General features: G+C 35.1%; 1 protein-coding gene across 2 annotated transcripts in view; it reads right to left on the minus strand.

Moving 5' to 3' along the window:
• Positions 1 to 8,766, minus strand: part of LOC117995661 (protein SCAI) — an 84,055-nt gene extending 75,289 nt beyond the window's left edge. For both annotated transcript variants that reach the window (XM_069508918.1, XM_069508917.1), the window contains exons 1-2: positions 8,631 to 8,766; positions 8,401 to 8,515 (exon numbers count right to left, since the gene is read on the minus strand). The gene's annotated coding sequence lies outside the window, so the exon portion shown is untranslated. The remainder of the gene's footprint in view (positions 1 to 8,400; positions 8,516 to 8,630) is intronic.

An 8,766-nucleotide genomic window follows, 5' to 3' on the forward strand; every position in this document is an offset into this window, starting at 1 on the left:
TCGCTAAATTATCGATAGACTCGATAGTTGACGTCACATAAATAGTATTGATACTATCGATAGTATGATATAGGCCAATAGTATTGGTATTTATGCTATAATTGGGGAACAATACTATCGGCGGTAATTAAACTATAGATAATGTAATACTATCGATAGTATTAATACTATTTTTAATTTAACACAACGATTCTATCGATAATATCGATAGTACCGATAGTATTACATAAAAAAACGATACTATCGATACTATTGATAGTATTATTATGTAACAGTATCCATCCTATCGGTCGGCCTTAGTTTTGTCAGGAGGTTGGAGGGTTCGTTTTCACCTCTAACATTTTGTAGTTAGACTGTGCGTTATGCAATTAAATATCGCTTGCTTTAACTGTGAAGAAAAACGTCGTGAGGAAACCAGCATACCTGAGAGTTCTCCATAATGTTCTCAAAAATGTGTCAAGTCTGCCGATCCGCACTGGCGTTGCAGAATATGGCCCGAGCCCTTCGCATTCTGACAGGAGACCCGTGCTCAGTTGTGGGCCAGCGATGGGCTTATCGTCATGATACTGAAATTTGTTAAAGGAGTATCATCATCATCATAATCAACCCATCGCCAGCTCACTACAGACCACGGGTCTCCTCTTAAAGTGAGAAGGGTTTTGGCCATAGTCTACCACGCTGGCCACGTGCGGATTGGCAGACTTCACACACCTTTGAGAACATTATGGAGAACTCTCAGGTATGCAGGTTTCCTCACGCTGTTTTCCTTCACCGATAAAGCAAGTGACATTTAATTCCTTAAAACGCACACAACTCCGAAAGTTAAAGGTGCTTGTCCGGGAACGAAACTCCGACCTCCGATTAGAAGGCGGACGTCCTAATCACTAGACTAACAGCTTCAGCACAGAAAAGAGTATAAAGCTTTTTATTTTTTGTACACTGTTGTTAGAGTAGAGGCACTAATGCTCCGATGTGGTTTTTGTGGTTCCAATCAATCAAACAATTACAGCAGCACAGATACATACGATATGGGTTTTATTCAAAAACCAAGAATGGATTGTGATCGATAGGATAAGCTTAAAAAACTAAAACCCGACCGCCACCGAATGGTCCATTAAGTAATAAGTACTTAGTATTTTTAGCGTTCCGTACCTCAAAAGGAAAAACGGAACCCTTATAGGATCACTTTGTTGTCTGTCTGCATGTCTGTCTGTCGGTCTGTCGGTCTGTCAAGAAACCTACAGGGTACTTCCCGTTGACCTAGAATCATGAAATTTGGCAGATAGGTAGGTCTTGTAGCAGACATGCGGGGAAAAATCTGAAAACCGTGAATTTGTGGTCACATCACACAAAAAAAATTAAATTGTGGTCATGAAGTAATAATTAGTATTTTCAATTTTCGAAGTAAGAACACTATATCAAATAGGGTATAATATGAAAGGTCTTCACCTGTGCATTCTAAAACAGATTTATATATTTTTTATTGCATCATAGGTTTTGAATTATCGTGCAAAATGTCAAAAAAAATACGACTGTATGACGGAACCCTCGTTGCGCGAGCCTGACCGGTTTTTTTTAATATAGATAGTTAAGCAGTTGAACTTGTAAAACTTATAAATAGTTACATGAATACAATTTATACTTAGTGGAACTGTGCATCTCAAGTTAACTATGTGAAGCCGGGGTGGGTAGCTAGTTTATAGAAAAAACCGGCCAAGCGCGAGCCAGACTCCCGCACTGAGGGTTCAATACTATCATCATCATCATCATCATTGTCAACTGGTAGACGTCCACTGCTGGACATAGGTCACTTCCGCATGCCACGGTCTCACGCCGCCTGAATCCAGCGGCTCCCTACGACTTGTCTGATGTCGTCCATCCACCTAGTGGGGGTCTTCCAATGCTGCGCCTTCCGGTGCGAGGTTGCCATTCCAGCACCTTGGAACCCTAACGTCTATCGGTTTGTCAATCTATGTGCCCTGCCCATTGCCACTTCAGCCCTCAATTTCAGTAGGAACTATAGAGAAGTAAAACGGTAAGAACCACTTTAGTTAACGAACCACAAAATTAACTTTGTTTGTAAAAGTTTATTTTTAATATCAAAAAAACTATGATTGTTACAGTGTTGGTTTTATTTTTATCATCATCATTATTATTATTTCATCATAATTATTTCAGGTTTTTCAATCGGTAAACTTAGGAGATAAGATTGGGGGTAGTTTTTTTTACTTATCACTTAAATAGTCGAATTTTTTTTTGACATTTCCAGTGCAAACAGGATCGATATCTTACTTCGATCCATAGACTTATTACTGCTTCGAACATTGAAAATAGTATTTTTTTTAATGTTAATTTTTTTTTTGCAATGTAACCACAAATTCACGCTTTGCAAATTTCCCTTTGCTTGTGCTTTAAGACCTACCTAACTGCCAAATTTCATGATTCTAAGTCAACTAGAAGAAGCCTATAGGTTTCTTGACTGACACGACAGCCAGACAACGAAGTGATCCTATAAGGGTTCCTTTTTTCCTTTTGAGGTGCAGAAACCTCAATTCACCAAATACCGGAGGACGCTAGATCCTTTTTAATGACCTGTCACTCTCTCTCATGGAGCCCCTGGGTGACCGGAGGGTTGGCAGTTACCTTGGTCAGCATAGTCTGGCCATTCAACGAGGTAACGCAGCCAGCGTTCGGGTACCTTGCCTCGTTACAGAGATTTGGATGATATTTTTGTCTTGTAATTTATTTATTTTATTCCATTTGAAAGAAAGAAAGTAAATGCATTTATTTTTTGTTGATGTCACAGATAAAAACAAAGTACAGATGTAACATTTTCATCTGTGACACCACCCCAAATGGGTGTACAGCTCAGCATAATGTCTTGCATCATATGCGTTAACACACATAAGATGCAGGACGCTGATTTTCAGTTGTGACCCCGGCATTTTGTCCTAAGCCTTTGAATTCTAATAACAAAGTAATTTGGTAATAGCGCCAGTGTTTTGGGCACAATGCCCATAAATGACTATTTGGACGGCGTATATTTTTTGTAAATATAAAATTTTTAGTGATAAGTCTTTTCTATATGTATATAGTATATACTATACTAGCTTATGCCCGCGACTTCGTCCGCGTGGACTATACAAATTTTAAACCCCTATTTAACACCCTTAGGGTTGATCTTTAACTATGAGATTTTAACATAATGAGTTTAGTAAAACATATTATACTGCTAATTGCAAAAATATTTACTCCAAAAATTCTTTATAGACACTTCAAAATTGTCAGACTTTCATACAAAATTCAAACCCCTATTTTACCCCTTAAGGGGATGCCTTCGTCATAATAGCTATCTATATGCATGCCGAATTTCAACACGATCCGTCCAGTAGTTTGAGCTGTGCGTTGATAGATCAGTCAGTCAGTCAGTCACCTTTTCCTTTTATATATATAGATTAGTGTAAATTGCAAAATTTCGCGATTCTAACTTCAAAACTGATAAACTTTCATACAAACTCCAAACCCCTATTTTACCCCTTTAGGGGTTGAATTTTGAAAAGACGCCTACGTCATAATAGCTATCTGCATGCCGAATTTCAGCACGATCCGTCCAGTAGTTTAAGCTGTGCGTTGATAGATCAGTCAGCCAGTCAGTCACCTTTTCTTTTTATGTATATGGATATAGTATTTTTGTATTTAAGTTGTGATATTAATTTTATAATTATATGTAAAATGATTATGTAAAATGTTTACATTGATATACAAAACGCAATCAACAGGCGGGGGGAGATCGAAACTGCATCCCGTCGCCCCATTCCACGCCTGCTCCGAGCATAGTTCCCGTTCCTCCCAGCCTTGCATGAATTTATATGGCAGTATAGCTATACATCCTGCCGATGCAGTACGAAGTTTTGCTTTGCGGTTTAATCGGTAAGTTTTGTAGATTAGTTTTAAATAATAATTACTTCAGAGAACTACACTACAGGACTGGAAACTTTTCTTAAATTTTAGAGTTATATTAGATAAACACGACTGGGTCCGCGTGGATTTTCTCATTCATGATTTGAGATAAAAAAATCTAAATCGGTTAAGTAGATGGGCCGAAAGCAACAGACAGTTAAACATATAAACTTATACATTTTTGTATCTATAACATTAAGTGATACTTATGGAAAATGTGGATATTATACTGTTATCAATTATTCTTATAATTAATGAAAAGCGATATTTTTTCTGTTTTTCAATTACAGGAAGGAATAAAAATGTGTAAATTAATACGAAGACAAGAAACCTAACCTTGCGAAAGTTTCTTTATACTAACTTGTTAACAAAAATAAATTGTGGATTGTGGTGGATACTTATTATACTAATATTTAATCATTTAAAAGAACGATGGCTAAAATAGTCCTTTTTGTGGTTACTTACGAAATTAGTTGATATCGGTAAATAATTTATCAATAAAGTGGTTATGAACATAATCATCTTATTTATTAAAGGGATATAAATGCGAATAAAAAAAAGGTTGGCAACTGTTACTAGTATCACTAAACAGATTGGTGTCAAATTATGTTAATGGTACATTATGGTACAAGTGAGTAATGATGGTGAGTACTGCTGAGGCGCCATTGAGACGCGAGCCCTCAGGTGAGGGTCTTAAGGTAGCCGAGGACGGTAATCGTCAATATACACGTGTATCATACGACGTTATTCAACACACTTGTGAAGAATACATAGTTAGTTCTTATAGACATTTTAATTAATAAATAACTGTAATTTCAGCAATGAAAACGAGTTGTGAAAAATTTTTGCAATGGCGGGAAAGATTAATCAGTTTTCCAATGCGCGCGCATCGAGACAAAAGTATAAACAGAATAAATAAATTCAAACTAATCGGAGTAATGAAAAGCTATCTCATGGCTGGCATCTAAGGGCTATAAGAATAAGAATAAGAATAATTTATTTTGAATTTAGAATTTAGGCACAAGAAACAAGTTTCCTACCCTCTGCACTAGGAAAACCCTGTATTGCAGAAGGCAGTTACAAGTTTTTTAAAAACTAAGGACTTAATATATTATATCTAATATTATACTAAAATTATAGGTAAGAGAACGAGTTTCCTACCCTCTGCACTAGGAAAAAACCTGTGTTGCAGAAAGGCAGTTACAAGTTTCCTAAAAACTAACCTAATATTATACCTCACCTAATACTATACCTAATGTTATACTAAATTATAGATAAGAGTGAGTGTGTGTACGTGTGTTTTCTGTATGTGTGTGTGTATATATGTGTGTGAGCGTGTGTGTGAGCGTGTGTGTGTGTGTGTGTGTGTGTATGTGAGTGGGCGCGCGCGCATTATATTCTAATTTTTAAAATATTTTCTGTTTCTTCATAGCCTTTGGATGCCAGCCAGCTTTTAATTGCTTTGGTCAAATTGAATTTATTTATTTGGTATATTTTGATATCTTTGTTAGCCCTGCTAAATATATTATACGCCAATGATGAGCTAAATTCATATTGTGATCCAGCGAAACATGTATTTGCAGAGTGCGTAGGAAGTTTGATTACTCTTTTGCTATTGTCTATAGTGCTGGGATCGATTTCAGAGTGGAAGCGCAAAATTATTTAAAATAGGTATTGTTGCCGGACATTAAGTACATTACATCCTTTGTATAAGTCGTCAGTGGGATATCTAAATGGTTTTTCAAAAATAGTTTTAGTAGGGTTCTGTGGGCGCGTTCTAAACGCAACATAAAAGTTTTGCCAGTTTTGCTATGACGAAACAGAAAATATTTTAAAAATTAGGAAATAGTTAGGAGCACACACAGACACACACACACTCTTATCCATAATTTTAGGCTAGTCTAGATATATTAATACATACTATTAGACTATCGTGCTTGAATTAAGAAAACTTTTGTATCCCTGAGGAACTAAGTACGTTCTGCAATACAGGTCTTTCCTAATGCAGAGGGTAGGAAGCTCGTTCTTGTATTTAAGTTGCATATAAGTAAAATAAAATAAAAATAAAAATCTTTTTTATACGTCTATTGCGTACGTAAGTCTAAATTTAATAAATTTCTAAGTTTAAAATTCTGAATGTAATTTAAATTTAGATTAGATTATTTTTTTAAATTATAGACTAGCGCTTGGCTGCAATCAGACCTGGTGGCAAGTGATGATGTAGCCTAAGATAGACCGCGTTTGCCTAGAAGGTGCCTGTGTGGCATGTGTGGGTGTTGAGGTCGTCCCCCCACCTCATACCCCGCTTGCCATCTCGACCTGTCTCGTACTATACGTAATGCACTGTTTTTATTATTGTTTCTATTGTTATAATAGCGGAGGGATTTTAAAAAATCCCTAAAAATATTTGATTTAGCTTAAATTCTCACCACAGATGTTCCTTGGGTAATTCTAAGCATATCTAGTTCAGGAAAGAGGTAGAAATCGGGATCCTCCCAGTCAAAGAATTTTTAAGTTTGTACCCGCAAATTGCTAATGCGCGTGTTGGCCATTTTAGTGATGTCAGCACTAGTGACTAGATTAAAGTTTCGAGCTGATGGTATACTTTTATTTCAGCTGACGTCATAATGACGTCATTTCGATGTTAATAAGACATGGTTCAAGCGCAATAGCGATTTGCGGGACTAATAAGAATTATTACTTTCCAAATACATGCTCACAGCTCTTTAAAAAAAATTTACTAATAGGTACATATTGCCATTAATTATTAACGTTATTTTATTAAATCCAAATAGTAAATTTTCAAGAATTCTTGGTTGATGAGTTTTTAAAAATATTTTTTTTTACCTTATCTATATATATAAAATTCAAAGTCCTGAATGACTGACTGACTGACATATATATCAATGCACAGCCTAAGCCGCTGGTCCTATGACATGAAATTCGGAGGGTCTATTCTTTGTCAAGAGTAGGTATCCATTAAAAAAGGAATTTCCGAAATTCCACCCCTAAGTTGGTTAAATTGGGGATGGAAGTTTGTATGAAAGTCCGTCATTTTTCAAGTTATTTGCATGAAAATTGGTATTTGGGTTTTCGGTCACAAATGAAGAAATACATGTTTCAGGATTTTTGGAAAATTTGCCCATAAGGGTGGTAAAATAGGGGATGAAAGTTTGTATGTGAAATCAATGCACAGCCTAAACGGCTGGTCCTAAAGACGTGAAATTTGGAGGGTCTATTCTATTCTTTGTCAAGAGTAGGTATCTTTTAAGAAAGGAATTTTCGAAATTCCACCCTTAAGTGGGTTAAATGGGGGATGGAAGTTTGTATGAAAGTCGGTCATTTTTCAAGTTATTTGCATGAAAATTGGTATTTGGGTTTTCGGTCCCAAACGAAGAGATACATGTTTCAGGATTTTCGGAAAATTTGCCCATAAGGGTGGTAAAATAGGGGATGAAAGTTTGTATCTGAAATCAACGCACAGCCTAAACCGCTGGTCTTAAAGACATGAAATTTGGATTTACCATTATTCTGTTACAATTATATAATTATATCAATTACATGAATAAATAAATAAATAAAATAAAAATATCAATTAAACTTTTATAAGTATTTTTGAATCGTCACAGATGCATCTACCACTGGTAACGATAATGAACGATTGTTACGATAAACTGAAATCGAAAATTATTATTAACAAACAAAATGTTTACATTTAAGAAATGTAAACTCATCAAGAACATAATCACAAATTAATTTAATAAAATTTCTTAAAATAAATTACTAAGAAAATAAAATATCAATATTAAGCAGAAATAAAATATGAATATAGAAATTCATACCAACCAAAAATTTAAATTAATAAAGCTCGTAGCTTTAGTTTTAGGTTATTTTACAAGTTCAGCTAAGTATTTGCAATCAAAAAGTGTGCAATGCTTTGAGTTAATTTTTAACATTAATTAGGTAGGTATACATTGCATTGTGATAGTATTATATAATACGTAAACATAATAAGAACCCGCTCTATTATGTAACCGTAGGTACCTAATAGATATTCAATAAAGAGTCTATCCTAAAACTAAGACTTCCTTAGTAAATAATTAAGAAAAACATAGATATGGCCAGGTGCATGAAGTTGTATAGAATTTAGATAAGTATGACGAAGTGTTCGCTGTCCATTACGTAACAAGTTACGTCAAAAAAGCTTATCAAAACCTAAGCAAAAAACACTTTTTATATGCATCTATGTAACTAACCCTAATTCAAATACAGAATCTTAGGTATTTAAATGAATACCCTTCATTTAATAGGCGTAATATAAATTATTGAAGATAAGTTTAACGATCGAACACAGCGAGTTTAGAAAGAGATTATGCTGCAGCGTTATCGATTGCCGCTAGCGGCGAGTTAAGTTTGAGGTTATATTTTATATAAACATACCTTATAGTTGGCCGTCGACAGGGTATCCGATTCAAATCACACAGTAACTTACTTGTAACTAATCAAGGCACTGGCTATATCAATGAATACATCTTGCTCACTATAATATTTAAGGCTGGAATCATTAAATGACATGATCTTAATTCCTTTGAAATTCACCAATATCACTCTTTATTACTATTTTAAATGGTATTTGTATAGAACAAAATTTATAATAAAACTTATTATACCTCGCAAATTATTGCTTATAACTTATTGTCGGTGGGTGGACCACCAAACTAACATTAAGTTGGGCACTTGAGATACATCACTTGTGGAACTGTGGCTACTATATTGGAAGTCCCTTTGGATTTATAAGATTGTAAC

This window comes from Maniola hyperantus, chromosome Z (genome assembly GCF_902806685.2).
Source record: "Maniola hyperantus chromosome Z, iAphHyp1.2, whole genome shotgun sequence".
Lineage (NCBI taxonomy): Eukaryota > Metazoa > Arthropoda > Insecta > Lepidoptera > Nymphalidae > Maniola > Maniola hyperantus.